Below are 16,569 nucleotides of genomic sequence, written 5' to 3' on the forward strand. Positions count from 1 at the left end.
AAATAGAAAAATCACTAAGCAGATTGGTAGAATGAGAGAAATAATAACAACCAAAAAGGGAAAGGGGAAAAAAAAAATCAGCCTACAGAAATTTAGAGGGAAGTTAGCAAATCCCTAGCAACACAGTATTAGTTTTGCTGATAGGGTTACTTACAAAGGGCATAATCATAGTAGTGCTAAGTACCACATCCCACACAGTAAAAAAGAAACTGTGAGAGAGTGAAAACAGTGTTAAATTAATTAAACAAGGAAGCCACTAAACTTAGGTGGTTCTAACGCCTTAGCAACCTACTTAAGCTATCCGAAACCTAAACCTGTAAATGCCTCAAGGTTAAATCAAAATCTAAGGATAACCTATCAAAACAACTGGCTAGGCTTTCCTAACTAAGGCAATCACTTGAGCTGAAGCCAACCAAACAATTGTTTTTCTTTGTTCGTGTTTCTTTTCCATAAGACTTACCCCTGATTCCTGCAGATAGAGTACTCCTAACTACTCCCATTTGCCTGTTACTACTACTGGAGTAACAGGCAAATTTGGCCTTGGAGTACAGAATGAAGCAGGGCAAAGGCTAATAGAGTTTTGCCAAGAGAACACACTGGTCATAGCAAACACCCTCTTCCAACAACACATGAGAAGACTCTACACATGGACATCACCAGATGGTCAACACCGAAATCAGATTGGTTATATTCTTTGCAGCCAAAGATGGAGAAGCTCTATACAATCAGCAAAAACAAGACTGGGAGCTGACTGTGGCTCAGATCATGAACTCATTGCCAAATTCAGACTTAAACTGAAGAGAGTAGGGATAACCACTAGACCATTCAGGTATGACCTAAATCAAATCCCTTATGAATATACAGTGGAAGTGAGAAATAGATTTAAGGGACTAGATCTGATAGAGAGAGAGCCTGATGAACTATGGACGGAGGTTCATGACATTGTACAGGAGACAGGGATCAAGACCATCCCCATGGAAAAGAAATGCAAAAAGGCAAAATGGTTGTCTGAGGAGGCCTTACAAATAGCTGTGAAATGAAGAGAAGCAAAAAGCAAAGGAGAAAAGGAAAGATATTCCCATTTGAATGCAGAGTTCCAAAGAATAGCCAGGAGAGATAAGAAAGCCTTCCTCAGCGATCAATACAAAGAAATAGAGGAAAACAAAATGGGAAAGACTAGAGATCTCTTCAAGAAAATTAGAGATACCAAGGGAACATTTCATGCAAAAGTGGGCTCAATAAAGGACAGAAATGGTATGGATCTAAGAGAAGCAGAAGATATTAAGAGGTGGCAAGAATACACAGAAGAACTGTACAAAGATCTTCATGACCTAGAAAATCACAATGGTGAGATCACTCACCTAGAGCCAGACATCCTGAAATGTGAAGTTAAGTGGGCCTTAGAAAGCATCACTACGAACAAAGCTAGTGGAGGTGATGGAATTCCAGTTGAGCTATTTCAAATCTTGAAAGATGATGGGGTGAAAGTGCTGCACTCAATATGCCAGCAAATTTGGAAAACTCAGCAGTGGCCACAGGACTGGAAAAGGTCTGTTTTCATTCCAATCCCTAAGAAAGGCAATCCCAAAGAATGCTCAAACTACTGCACAATTGCACTCATCTCACACGCTAGTAAAGTAATGCTCAAAATTCTCTAAGTCAGGCTTCAGCAATACGTGAACCGAGAACTTCCAGATGTTCAAGCTGGTTTTAGAAAAGGCAGAGGAACCAGAGATCAAATTGCTGACATTTGCTGGATCATCAAAAAAGCAAGAGAGTTCCAGAAAAATATCTACTTCTGTTTTATTGACTACGCCAAAGCTTTCGACTGTGTGGATCACAGTAAACTGTGGAAAATTCTGAAAGAGATGGGAATACCAGACCACCTGACCTGCCTCTTGAGAAACCTGTATGCGGGTCAGGAAGCAACAGTTAGAACTGGACATGGAACAACAGACTGGTTCCAAATAGGAAAATGAGTACGTCAAGGCTGCATATTGTCACCCTGTATATTTAACTTATATGCAGAGTACATAATGAGAAACGCTGGGCTGGCAGAAGCACAAGCTGGAACAAGGTTGCCGGGAGAAATATCAATAACCTCAGATATGCAGATGACACCACCCTTATGGCAAAATTGAAGAGGAACTAAAAAGCCTCTTGATGAAAGTGAAAGGGGAGAGTGAAAATGTTGGCTTAATGCTCAACATTCAGAAAACTAAGATCATGGCATCTAGTCCCATCACCTCATGGGAAATAGATGGGGATACAGTGGAAACAGTGTCAGACTTTATTTTTTTGGGGCTCCAAAATCACTGCAGATAGTGACTGAAGCCATGAAATTAAAAGATGCTTACTCCTTGGAAGGAAAGTTATGACCAATCTAGATAGCATATTAAAAAGTAGAGACATTACTTTGCCAACAAAGGTCCGTCTAATCAAGGCTATGGTTTTTCTAGTGGTCATGTATGGACGTGAGAGTTGGACTATGAAGAAAGCTGAGTGCCTAAAAATTGATGCTTTTGAACTGTGGTGTTGGAGAAGACTCTTGAGAATCCCTTGGACTGCAAGGAGATCCAACCAGTCCATCCTAAAGGAGATCAGTCCTGGGTGTTCACTGGAAGGACTGATGCTGAAGCTGAAACTCCAATACTTTGGCCACCTGATGGGGAGAGTTGACTCATTGGAAAAGACCCTGATGCTGGGAGGGATTGGGGGCAGGAGGAGAAGGGGACGACAGAGGATGAGATGGCTGGATGACATCACCGACTTGATGGGCACGAGTTTGAGTAAACTCCGAGAGTTGGTGATGGACAGGGAGGCCTGGTGTGCTTCGATTCATGTGATCCCAAAGAGTCAGACACAACTGAGCAACTGAACTGAACTGAACTACTCCCAATTGGTCACTGCCCACTTAGAACGGATTTTTCTCAAAGAAATGTTAAAATCTTTTTTAAAGTGTTGTTGGCCATTTCTTCTGTTTTTTTTTTTTTTAATTTAATTTAATTTATTTTTTAATGTTTTTAGCCACACCTGGTTGCAAGTGAGATCTTAGTTCCCCAAACAGGGATTGTACCCACGGCCCATGCATTGAAGGTGGAGTCTTAAGCCCTTGTCAGCTGGGGAAGTCTCTCTTAAAAATTTTTTAAATGCCTGGGTTTATCTTTTAACAGAGATAATAGGAGAGTCAAAGTAGCTGAAAGGAACAGACTAAAATAATGACCTCACTCCAGCAGACTATTGAATCCCTTTACTCCTTTGTTAATTCATCCTCACTCCCATTTAATTATCCAATTGCTCACTCCATCATTCCACAAACCACTCCTTACTAAGAGTAACTAGCAGTCAAAATTCATTTATTTGCATGCTATCCATCTTAACTTGGTCACTCTAGAAAGTTGCTGTTGTTGTTCAGTCACTAAGTTGTGTTCAACTCTTTGTGACCCCATGGACTGCAGCCACACCAGGCTTCCCTGTCCTTCACTGTCTCCTGGAGTTTGCTCAAACTCATGTCCATTGAGTTGGTGATGCCATCTGATCATCTCATCCTCTGTCACTCTTTTTTTCATTTCTGCCCTCAATCTATCCCAGCATCAGGGTCTTTTCCAATGAGTCAGCTCTTTCCATCAGGTGGCCAATATATCAGAGTTTCAGCATCAGTCCTTCCAGTGAACACCCAGGACTGATCTCCTTTAGGATGGACTGGTTTGATCTTCTTGCAGTCCAAAGGACTCTCAAGAGTCTTCTCCAGCACCACAGTTCAAAAGCATCAATTTGTTGACACGCAGCCTTCTTTATGGTCCAACTCTCACATCCATACATGACTACTGGAAAAAACATAGCTTTGACTAGACGGACCTTTGTGGTTAAGGTAACGTCTGGGCTTTTTAATATGCTGTCTAGGTTGGTCAGGGCTTTTCTTCCAAGGAGCAAGTGTCTCTTAATTTCATAGCTGGAGTCACCATCTGCAATGATTTTGGAGCCGAAGAAAAAACAAGTCTGTCACTCTTTCCATTGTTTCCCCATTTATTTGCTATGAAGTGGTGGGACCAGATATCATCATCTTAGTTTTCTTAATGTCGAGTTTTAAGCCAGCTTTTTCACTTTTCTCTTTCATTTTCATCAAGAGGCTCTTTATTTATTTTTTTTCCATTTATTTTTATTAGTTGGAGGCTATTTACTTTACATCATTGCAGTGGTTTTTGTCATACATTGAAATGAATTAGCCATGGATTTACATGTATTCCCCATCCCGGTCCCCCCTCCCACCTCCCTCTCCACCCGATCCCTCTGGGTCTTCCCAGTGCACCAGGCCGGAGCACTTGTCTCATGCATCCGACCTGGGCTGGTGATCTGTTTCACCCTAGATAATATTCATGTTTCGATGCTGTTCTCTTGAAACATCCCACCCTCGCCTTCTCCCAGAGTCCACAAGTCTGTTCTATACATCTGAGTCTCTTTTTCTGTTTTGCATATAGGGTTATTGTTACCATCTTTCTAAATTCCATATATATGTGTTAGTATACTCTAATGGTCTTTATCTTTCTGGCTTACTTCACTCTGTATAATGGGCTCCAGTTTCATCCATCTCATTAGAACTGATTCAAATGAATTCTTTTTAATGGCTGAGTAATATTCCATGGTGTATATGTACCACAGCTTCCTCATCCATTCGTCTGCTGATGGGTATCTAGGTTGCTTCCATGTCCTGGCTATTATAAACAGTGCTGTGATGAACACTGGGGTGCACGTGTCTCTTTCAGATCTGGTTTCCTCGGTGTGCATGCCCAGAAGTGGGATTGCTGGGTCATATGGCAGTTCTATTTCCAGCTTTTTAAGAAATCTCCACACTGTTTTCCATAGTGGATGTACTAGTTTGCATTCCCACCAACAGTGTAAGAGGGTTCCCTTTTCTCCACACCCTCTCCAGCATTTATTGCTTGTAGACTTTTGGATAACAGCCATCCTGACTGGTGTATAATGGTACCTCTTTGTGGTTTTGATTTGCATTTCTCTGGTAATGAGTGATGTTGAGCATATTTTCATGTGTTTTTTTGCCATCTGTAGGTCTTCCTTGGAGAAATGTCTGTTGAGTTCTTTGGCCCATTTTTTGATTGGGTCATTTATTGGGTCTAGCTGGAGTTCAGCTAGAGGAGTTGCTTGTATATTTTTGAGATTAATCCTTTGTCTGTTGCTTCGTTTGCAACAATTCTTTTCTCCCAATCTGAGGGCTGTCTTTTCACCTTGCTTATAGTTTCCTTTGTTGTGCAAAAGCTTTTAAGTTTCATGAGGTCCCATTTGTTTATTTTTGCTTTTGTTTTTAAAATTCTGGGATGTGGGTCATAGAGGATCCTGCTGTGATTTATGTCGGAGAGTGTTTTGCCTATGTTCTCCTCTAGGAGTTTTATAGTTTCTGGTCTTACATTTAGATCTTTAATCCATTTTGAGTTTATTTTTGTGTATGGTGTTAGAAAGTGTTCTAGTTTCATTCTTTTACAGGTGGTTGACCAGTTTTCCCAGCACCACTTGTTAAAGAGGTTGTCTTTTTCCATTGTATATCCTTGCCTCCTTTGTCGAAGATAAGGTGACCACAGGTTCGTGGATTTATCTCTGGGCTTTCTATTCTGTTCCATTGATCTATACTTCTGTCTTTGTGCCAGTACCATACTGTCTTGATGACTGTGGCTTTGTAGTATAGTCTGAAGTCAGGCAGGTTAATTCCTCCAGTTCCATTCTTCTTTCTCAAGGTTCCTTTGGCTATTCCAGGTATTTTGTATTTCCATACAAATTGTGAAATTATTTGTTCTAGTTCTGTGAAAAATACCGTTGGTAGTTTGATAGGGATTGCATGGAATCTAGAGATTGCTTTGGGTAGTATAGCCATTTTGACAATATTGATTCTTCCAATCCATGAACATGGTATATTTCTCCATCTGTTTGTGTCCTCTTTGATTTCTTTCATCAGTGTTTTATAGTTTTCTATGTATAGGTCTTTTGTTTCTTTAGGTAGATATACTCCTAAGTATTTTATTCTTTTTGTTGCAATGGTGAATGGTATTGTTTCCTTAATTTCTCTTTCTGTTTTCTCATTGTTAGTGTATAGGAATGCAAGAGATTTCTGTGTGTTAATTTTATATCCTGCAACTTTACTGTATTTGTTGATTAGCTCTAGTAATTTTCTGGTAGAGTCTTTAGGGTTTTCTATGTAGAGCATCATGTCATCTGCAAACAGAGAGAGTTTCACTTCTTCTTTTCCTATCTGGATTCCTTTTACTTCTTTTTCTGCCCTGATTGCTGTGGCCAACACTTCCAAAACTATGTTGAATAGGAGTGGTGAGAGTGGGCACCCTTGTCTTGTTCCTGATTTCAGGGGAAATGCTTTCAATTTTTCACCATTGAGGGTGATGCTTGCTGTGGGTTTTTCATATATAGCTTTTATTATGTTGAGGTATGTTCCTTCTATTCCTGCTTTCTGGAGAGTTTTAATCATAAATGGATGTTGAATTTTGTCAAAGGCTTTTCCTGCATCTATTGAGATAATCATATGGTTTTTATCTTTCAATTTGTTAATGTGGTGTATTACATTGATTGATTTGTGGATATTAAAGAATCCTTGCATTCCTGGGATAAAGCCCACTTGGTCATGGTGTATGATTTTTTTAATATGTTGTTGGATTCTGTTTGCTAGAATTTTGTTAAGGATTTTTGCATCTATGTTCATCAGTGATATTGGCCTGTAGTTTTCTTTTTTGTGGCATCTTTGTCTGGTTTTGGAATTAGGGTGATGGTGGCCTCATAGAATGAGTTTGGAAGTTTACCTTCTTCTGCAATTTTCTGGAAGAGTTTGAGTAAGATAGGTGTTAGCTCTTCTCTAAATTTTTGGTAGAATTCAGCTGTGAAGCCATCTGGTCCTGGGCTTTTGTTTGCTGGAAGATTTCTGATTACAGTTTTGATTTCCTTGCTTGTGATGGGTTTGTTAAGATCTTCTATTTCTTCCTGGTTCAGTTTTGGAAAGTTATACTTCTCTAAGAACCTGTCCATTTCTTCCAAGTTGTCCATTTTATTGGCATAGAGCTGCTGGTAGTAGTCTCTTATGATCCTTTGTATTTCAGTGTTGTCTGTTGTGATCTCTCCATTTTCATTTCTAATTTTGTTAATTTGGTTCTTCTTCCTTTGTTTCTTAATGAGTCTTGCTAATGGTTTGTCAATTTTGTTTATTTTTTCAAAAAACCAGCTTTTAGCTTTGTTGATTTTTGCTATGGTCTCTTTAGTTTCTTTTGCATTTATTTCTGCCCTAATTTTTCAGATTTCTTTCCTTCTACTAACCCTGGGGTTCTTCATTTCTTCCTTCTCTAGTTGCTTTAGGTGTAGAGTTAGGTTATTTATTTGACTTTTTTCTTGTTTCTTGAGGTAGGCCTGTAATGCTATGAATCTTCCCCTTAGGACTGCTTTTACAGTGTCCCATAGGTTTTGGGTTGTTGTGTTTTCATTTTCATTCATTTCTATGCATATTTTGATTTCTTTTTTGATTTCTTCTATGATTTGTTGGTTATTCAGAAGCGTGTTGTTTAGCCTCCATATGTTTGAATTTTTAATAATTTTTTTCCTGTAATTGAGATCTAATCTTACTGCATTGTGGTCAGAAAAGATGACTGGAATGATTTCAGTTTTTTTGAATTTTCCAAGACTAGATTTATGGCCCAGAATGTGATCTATTCTGGAGAAGGTTCCGTGTGCACTTGAGAAAAAGGTGAAGTTGATTGTTTTGGGGTGAAACGTCCTATAGATGTCAATTAGGTCTAGCTGGTCCATTGTGTCCTTTAAAGTTTGTGTTTCCTTGTTAATTTTCTGTTTTGTTGATCTATCCATAGTTGTGAGTGGGGTATTAAAGTCTCCCACTATTATTGTGTTACTATTAATTTCCTCTTTCATACTCGTTAGCGTTTGCCTTACATATTGTGGTGCTCCTATGTTGGGTGCATATATATTTATAATTGTTATATCTTCTTCTTGGATTGATCCTTTGATCATTATGTAGTGTCCATCTTTGTCTCTTTTCACAGCCTTTATTTGAAAGTCTATTTTATCTGATATGAGTATTGCGACTCCTGCTTTTTTTAGGTCTCCGTTTGCGTGGAATATTTTTTTCCAGCCCTTCACTTTTAGTCTATATGTGTCCCTTGTTTTGAGGTGGGTCTCTTGTAGACAGCATATATAGGGGTCTTGCTTTTGTATCCATTCAGCCAGCCTTTGTCTTCTGGTTGGGGCATTCAACCCATTTACATTTAAGGTAATTATTGATAGGTATGGTCCCGTTGCCATTTATTTTGTTGTTCGGGGTTCACGTTTATACCACCTTTCTGTGTTTCCTGTCTAGAGAAGATCCTTTAGTATTTGTTGAAGAGCTGGTTTGGTGGTGGTGAATTCTCTCAGCTTTTGCTTGTCTGTAAAGCTTTTGAGTTCTCCTTCATATCTGAATGAGATCCTTGCTGGGTAGAGTAATCTAGGTTGTAGGTTATTCTCTTTCATTACTTTAAGTATGTCCTGCCATTCCCTTCTGGCCTGAAGGGTTTCTATTGATAGATCAGCTGTTATCCTTATGGGAATCCCTTTGTGTGTTATTTGTTGTTTCTCCCTTGCTGCTTTTAATATTTGTTCTTTGTGTTTGATCTTTTTTACTTTGATTAATATGTGTCTTGGGGTGTTTCGCCTTGGGTTTATCCTGTTTGGGACTCTCTGGGTTTCTTGGACTTGGGTGGCTATTTCCTTTCCCATTTTAAGGAAGTTTTCAGCTATTATCTCTTCGAGTAACTTCTCATGGCCTTTCTTTTTGTCTTCTTCTTCTGGGACTCCTATGATTTGAATGTTGGGGCGTTTCACATTGTCCCAGAGGTCCCTGAGGTTGTCCTCATTTCTTTTGATTCTTTTTTCTTTTTTCCTCTCTGCTTCATTTATTTCCACCATTTTATCTTCTATCACTTATCCTATCTTCTGTCTCTGTTATTCTACTCATGGTTCCCTCCAGAGTGTTTTTGATCTCATTTATTTCATTAATTTTTAATTGACTTTTTTTTATTTCTTCTAGGTCCTTGTTAAACATTTCTTGCATCTTCTCAATCTTTGTCTCCAGGCTATTTATTTGTAACTCCATTTTGTTTTCAAGATTTTGGATCATTTTTATTATCATTATTCTAAATTCTTTTTCAGGTAGATTCCCTATTTCCTCCTCTTTTGTTTGACTTGGTGGGCTTTTTTCATGTTACTTTACCTGTTGGGTATTTCTCTGCCTTTTCATCTTGTTTAGATTGCTGTGTCTGGAGTGGGCTTTCTGTATTCTTGTGGTCTGTGGTTCCTTTTTATTTTGGAGGTTTCACCCAGTGGGTGGGGTTGGACGATTGGTTTGTCAAGGGTTCCTGGTTAGGGAAGCTTGTGTCAGCGTTCTGGTGCGTGGAATTGGATTTCTTCTCTCTGGAGTGCAATGGAATGTCCAGTAATGAGTTTTGCGATGGGTCTATGTGTTAGGTGTGACTTTGGACAGCCTGTATGTTGACACTCAGGTCTATGTTCCTGCGTTGCTAAAGAATTTGTGTGGTATGTCTTGTACTGGAGCTTATTGGCTCTTGGGTGGTGGTTGGTTTTGGTGTAGGTATGGAGGCTTTTGGATGGTCTCTTATTCCTTAATGTTCCGTGTAGTCAGGAGTTTTCTGGTTTTCTCAGGTTTTGGGCTTAAGTCTCCTGCCTCTGGATTTCAGTTTTATTCTTCCAATAGTCTCAAGACTTCTCCAACTATACAGCACTGATAATAAAACTTCTAGGTTAATGGTGAAAAGATTCTCCACCGTAAGAGAAAACCAGAGAGGTTCACAGAGTTACATGAAGAATAGGAGTGGGAGGAAGGAGATAGAGGTGAGCAGGAGGAGAAAAAGGGGACTCAAGAGGAGAGAGACAGATCTACGCAGTTATCCATTCCCAAAGTGTTCTCCGTAGCCCAGATACCCACAAAGATTCCCAGAATTGGATTGGGAAGAGAAGGGGAAAGGAGGAAATAGAGGTGTTCTGAGGTAGAAAACAGAGAGTCAAAAGTGGGAGAATAATCACCACACTCCTGAATAGAAATGGGAACTGAATATTGGATTCTTAAATGTCCAAAATTTATATCACATACTGAAAAACAAAGATTAAAAATCTAGTGTAGAGGTTAGACTCTTTGAAATACAATATTTAAAAACAAAAACACACAAAAAATTTAGAAATGTATATGAAGTTCGGTTTAAAAATAGGGTTTCTCTCTCTCTTTTTTTTTTGGCAAGGTTATAGTGAAATGAAAATGAAAATTAAGTTATAATAGAGGAGTATTAGAGGACTTTAAAAGGAAATAGGAGAGAAAAGCAAGAAAAAGAAAAAAAAGAAAAAAATTTTTTCCCCTATTTAAAAAAATCGTAAAAATATATGAAAATGAAAGTTGAGGAGTAATGGGGGAGTAATAGGGAATTTTAAAAGAAAATAAAAGAGAAAAAATTAAAAATTAAAAAAATTTTAAAAAAAGGAAAGAAAAAAAATTTTTTTTTAATTAAAAAAAATATACATATATATCTAGGAATTTCTCTGGAGTTGTTGCGGTCAGTGTAGGTTCAGTTCAATTTCAGATAGCTCCTCTTTCCAGCTTACGCTTCTCGATATCTATAGGCCCCTTCCAGTGTAGTCGGTGTTACCTTCAGGGATTTTAATCTGTTGCACTGGTCCTTTCTGAAGCGGTTCCCTTTGTTTATTTGGCTTCTATTTGCCGTCTCTTCGGTGTCTAATTTCCGCCCTGACACAGGCGGGCGGAGGTGATCTCTTATTTAGGTTCTAGTTCAGTTCAGTCCTGCTACGGGGAGGGCGGGGCGCTGCAGACAGATACCGCTCTGTGTGGATAGCGCTCACCGTGTTCCGGCCACACTGGGTTTGCCCCGCTCACGGGTGTCAGTGCTTTCCCCGTCTACACTGCTCTGGCTCCCGGCTGCTCTATATGGAGCGGGCCCTGCGTTGAGTGCGGTTCCAGTTTTCGGGTACTCCACAAAAGCGCGGATTCGGTTGCATCTGCGTTTTGTGCCTTCCCCGGCCTGAGCGGTTCAGGCAGCCAGAGGCTTGGGCGCACTCTCCCCGGGTATGGCGCACTTTTCCCTCTGCGGTGAGTGGCTCAGGCAGCCAGAGGCTTGGGCGCAATCTCCCCGGTACGGCGCGCTTTTTCCCTCCGCGGCCCCAGCGCGCGCCGCCAGTCGGGTCTCAGGAAGTCTTTAGATAGGAACTGGGGCCTGTTTGCAGTGTGGGAGGGGGTGGCTTCTCAGGGGCCGAGTTTGCCCTTTTCCCCTCCCCCCTGCCTCCTACCTCCAGCGGGGATGGGCCGGCTCTTCTCCGGAGTTTCTCAGTTCCTTTGTTTTGCGAACCGCCGGCAGTGTGTTTGGGCCGGTTAATTTTGATCCTTGCTATCCCACAGTTTAAAAAAGCTCCCTCCGATTGCTCTCAGGGTCTTTGGGCCGGTCCTTACCCTAAGCAATGCCGCCCCGCTCCTCTCCGTTCCGCCCCCACTTGTTGCTGGCGGGTACGGGCTCCTGGGGTACTTTTCTGCTGGGAGTTGCTTTTAGGCACGTAATCTATGGGCCTTGTTTAATTTTTCCTCCCAGTTAGATTGCCGAAAACTTCCCCTAGTCCCGCCAGTGTGAGGGTTTCCTGGTGATTGGAAACTTCCTCTATTAAGACTCCCTTCCCGGGACGGGTTTCAGTCCGGAGCTCTTTTGACTCCCTTTTTATCTTTTATATTTTGTCCTACCTCCCTTCGAAGACAATGGGCTGCTTTTCTGGGCGCCTGATGTCCTCTGCTAGCGATCAGAAGTTGTTTTGTGAAATTTGCTCAGCGTTCAAATGTTCTTTCGATGAATTTGTAGGGGAGAAAGTGGTCTCCCCGTCCTATTCCTCAGCCATCTTGGCTCCTCCCCCAAGAGGCTCTTTAGTTCCTCTTTGCTTTCTGCCATAAGTGTGGTGTCATCTGCATATCAGAGGTTATTGGTATTTCTTCCTGCAATCTTGATTCCAGCTTGTGCTTCACCCAGTCCAGCATTTCCCATGATGTACTCTGCATCTAAGTTAAATAAGCAAGGTGACTATATATATCCTTGATGTACTCCTTTCCCAATTTGGAACCAGTCTGTTGTTGCGTGTTCAGTTCTAACTGTTGCTTCTTGACCTGCATACAGATTTCTCAGGAGGCAAGTAAGGTGGTCTGATATTCCCATCTCTTTCAGAATTTTCCACAGTTTGTTGTGATCCACACAGTTAAGGCTTTGGTGTAGTCAGTAAAGCAAAAGTAGATGTTTTTCTGGAAATTTCTTGCTTTTTCAGTGATCCAACGGGTGTTAGCAATTTGATCTCTGGTTCCCCTGCCTTTTCTAAATCCACCTTGAGCATCTGGAAGTTCTCAGTTCACGTACTGTTGAAGCATCACTTGGAGAATTTTGAGCATTACTTTTTTAGCATGTGAGATGAGTGCAATTGTGTGGTAGGTTGAACATTCTTTGGCACTGCCTTTTTTAGGATTGGAATGAAAACTGACCTTTTCCAGCCCTTGGCCACAGTACCAGTAATCTTCCAGCTTGTGATTCATCTAGCCCTGCATTTCACATGATGTACTCTGCATATAAGTTAATAAGCAGAAAGCAGAGCCCAAACCAAAACCTCAGGTAGTACTGCTTCTTTAGGAAATGCAATTCTATGGAAGCAAGAGTGGGGAAGGGAAGCTGGGAGGGAGAGCCAATTCTACAGTGCAGTGTTGAGCTGACACTGTCTGCAATCAAGGGCAACTGATGGTCAGTCTCACTGAATTGTCCTCTGAGACTCTAAGACTGGCAGTGCCTCAGGACATTTGTGATGTGGTGGAGAAGGGAGAAGTTCCTTGGCACTGATCCCTATTAGTCAAAAGTTTACTATATAGGTCCCCAAGGGTTGACTGCCAGGGTGATCTGCAAAGACCTCAAGAACTTGGGACATCTCTCCTTTGGGTAACAGGGCTGTGCCACGGCAGTGATCTGAGGGGTACAAGGCAATGTGTGGTCAAGTTGTGCCTACAGAAAGTTGGCCATGGTGATGGATGACACAGTAGCCAATGGCATAAGCAGGACCAAGATTTGAGGTAACACAAAAGAGGAGCCTAATACATGTTCCTTGGAGACACTAGTAATTAATTGTTTACATTTAACTTAACTGCACTGCAAATGTGGTTATAATTTTATTCATGTTGTGCTTTTTATATTATTCTCATATTCTTTTTATTATATAGCCTTGATTATAGGATGCTAATTTAGGATTTACTTGTCTCAAAAACACTTAAATTCTCTCAAACCATAATCCTTTAATTAGCATCCAGGAAGTAAATGATTCACTCTTGGCGCTTGGTTGATTTTTCTCTCAGTCATGTTATATTATGCATGGCCAGTTGCTATGGAACACTTATTATGTGCCTGGCACTGTGATGTGTGATTTTCCTGCATTATTTTACTTAATCCTCTCTATGAGTTAATAATCATTGTCTCCACGTTATAGATGGGGAATCTGAAGATCAGAGGGACGGAGTAACCTGCCTATGGATGGTCACACACACAGTGAGGGATTGAACTAGACTTTCACCTACGCTTGGCTCAAAAGATCATGCCACAATGCCAATGCCAATATTTCTCAAAGTGTCATCCTGGCACCAGCAGCATCAAGTTTCCAGGGAATTTCTTGGAAATGCATGTTTTGGGGCCCCACTCCAAAACTTCTGATTCTAAAGCCCTGGGGTGGGGCCCAGGAATCTGCATTTGAATGAACCCTCCACTGATTCTGACAAACACCAAAGTTTGAGAATGCTCTGTACTATTCAGGTTCCTGCAATTTCATACCTGGTACAGGGTAAACACACATCATCCAGTGTCCCATTTATGTTTATTCTGCTTATCTCAAATTATCCTCAGTTCTGACACTGATTCTTTCCCTTTGACTATTTTGAGTTTAAGGAAGGCAAAAAAAAAAAAAAAAAAATCCTCTGAAAGAAGAACCTGACACTCTTCACTGTGGATTAATTTTTGAAGTGTTGTTAAGCAGACCATGGATTATTATGAGTAAAAACTGAAGGGCAAACCAACATTCAAATTATTTTTATCGCATTTCGTGGTCTTGCTGGAATCACCCCTTCCTGATTAGTTGAGATAAAAGAAGAGATGGAAGTTTGTGAAATTAGTGAGCTTCAAAACCTTCTTTAAAGATGGTAAGATACCTTTTCCTGCATATGAGTCCATTGCTTAAAAGACAGATTATTTGAGATGGTATTCTTTTTATCTCACTAATTAAACATAAAGTTAGACTGAGAGTGCTTTGGAGACCTGTCCTCGTCAGCAGGGCCTGGCACCCGTGGCAGTGTTTTAATTCAAGAGGCCTAATTTAATTAGCACCTTGCCACTGGGTCGGCTGCTTGCTGCCTTGGATCTCAGGCCTGAGGAGAAATGTACAACCCCTGCTTTTTTACATCCAGTTAGCCTTCTAAAAGGTAGGATGTCCAAGGAGGGAGAGGCACTTTGCTTCTCCATCATGTTTTGCATATGGTGCTAATTGAGCTGACAGTCTTGGACCACTGTCTGTTACGGCAGCAGCTGAGCCTTCAACTGATCCCCTGTGAAGGGATTGCAAATGTCAAATGGCTCATCTTTGCCCCTGTGGCTCTTGAAATACGGAAGGGAATTGATCAGGGGGAGCTCTGCGGTCTGCATGCTTGAGTAACTACAAGCAACGCAAAACTAGGAAGGAATAAAGTATTCAAATCTTACTGGTAAAGGCCACACCATCTCGCCTCACTTTCCCTACCCAGTGTGCTAATGAGGAGAGGAAAATGTGAAACTCCTTGGCTTCCCTAATTGCTGTGCTTTGCCCTCATAACTTTTTTGTTCCTGCTTATCGCGGTGAGAGTCTTGCTTCTGTCAATCATTTCTGGTTCTTTCTGCCTAGAAAATAACAATGTATGTTTTCTGAACCTTGAGATTATTCCAGCCCTCTTCTTTCCATAATTAAAACAGAGAAAATGATGATGATTTTTTGGGGTTTTTTTTTTTTTGGTTTTACTTTGCAATCATGAGCTATAGTAATCAAGAAAGGTTTGCTTTTTTATTTTTCTGGTTCCCTGAAACTTCTCCCGGGTAATTCCCAAATTTTCCTCAGGCCTGCAGAACTGCAGATTTGTTTGTTTTTACCCCAATTCTGGATTGTGAATGTTGCTATTTTTATCCCTTTTCCTCCATCACAGTGGAGGCAGTACTATGTAGTGAAAAACTCATGGATACTAGTGCAAGACAAGCTGAGTTTTGAAACCCGATTCTGTTCTATAGAAACTTGGATTCATTATTTATCCACTTCAAAAATAAGGAAGAGCATTCTCTCTTTCCAGAGATAGTCCAGGAAATATTGCTAATTGTAATAATACCCTTAAAATCATCTAAAAGAGTTCTTGTCACACAGTAGGTAATAAACGTATTTTCTACTTTAAAAAAGACTTTTATTGGTTTATGTGTGGATGTACTGGGTCTTGGGTTCTTCACACAGGCTTTCTCTAGTTGTGGCGAGCGGGCGCTACTCTCTGGTTGCGGAGCACGGGCTTCTCATTGTGGCGACTGCTCTCGTTGCGGAGCACAGGCCCGAGAGTGCTCGGGCATCAGTAGCGGTGGCGCATGGCTTATTCTGAGGCATGTGGAATCTTCCCAGGGACTGGACCTGTGTCCCCTGCATCAGCAGGAGGACTCTTAACCACTGGATTATTGGGTTCAGAAAAATAGATTTATAATTATCAGCCCCCTTGTTTGGGAAATTCTTTCTGGTTCTTCTATTTCATTTAAAGAATTTCATTTCTCTCCAGGTTTTATTTCAAGTATAAATAAGACATCACTGCCTAAGGCTGATGGATCTTGATTCCAACTGCCTCAGAAGCCTAAGCTTGGCAGTTTGCTGTTTGCAAAGGTAGGTTTTTTAGGAATGTCGATGGTTATCGACAAGAGAGAAATCTCTACCCTTCTAATGCTCTTCTACTGTAGAACAGCTCTTTGGCTGCATGGTGAAATATAACAATACAACATTTACAATATTGACTGTGGTGTGCCAGGAGCTCTGTAATGCAGTTTATATTATTTGCAATCCTTCTAGCAACTTTACAACATAATTTGTATTATCACCATCAAATAGCTAACAAATGAGCTCAGGTAGGTAAAGTGACTTGTCCAAGGTCACATAGCTTTTGTAAAAGGTCGGAGTGACTCCAAATTTAATGCTTATTGTTGGAGGGAGAGAAGGAGGAAGGGAGGATGGAAAGAAGGAAGGAAAGAAGAAATTAAGGAAAGAAAGGCAGAGAACAGAAAAAGAAAGAAATCAGATGTTTCATTTCAGATGTATTGTCTATCACTGGCCCTTTTCCCTACTACTGGCACCCATTTTTTCCCTCTTTCTCAGGAAAATGTCAGCTTTGGAAATAATTTAACCCAAACAATCACTGTGTTGGAATAACTCTCTCCTGGAGCT

The sequence above is a fragment of the Odocoileus virginianus genome, chromosome 5, assembly GCF_023699985.2.
Source record: "Odocoileus virginianus isolate 20LAN1187 ecotype Illinois chromosome 5, Ovbor_1.2, whole genome shotgun sequence".
Classification (NCBI taxonomy): Eukaryota; Metazoa; Chordata; class Mammalia; order Artiodactyla; family Cervidae; genus Odocoileus; species Odocoileus virginianus.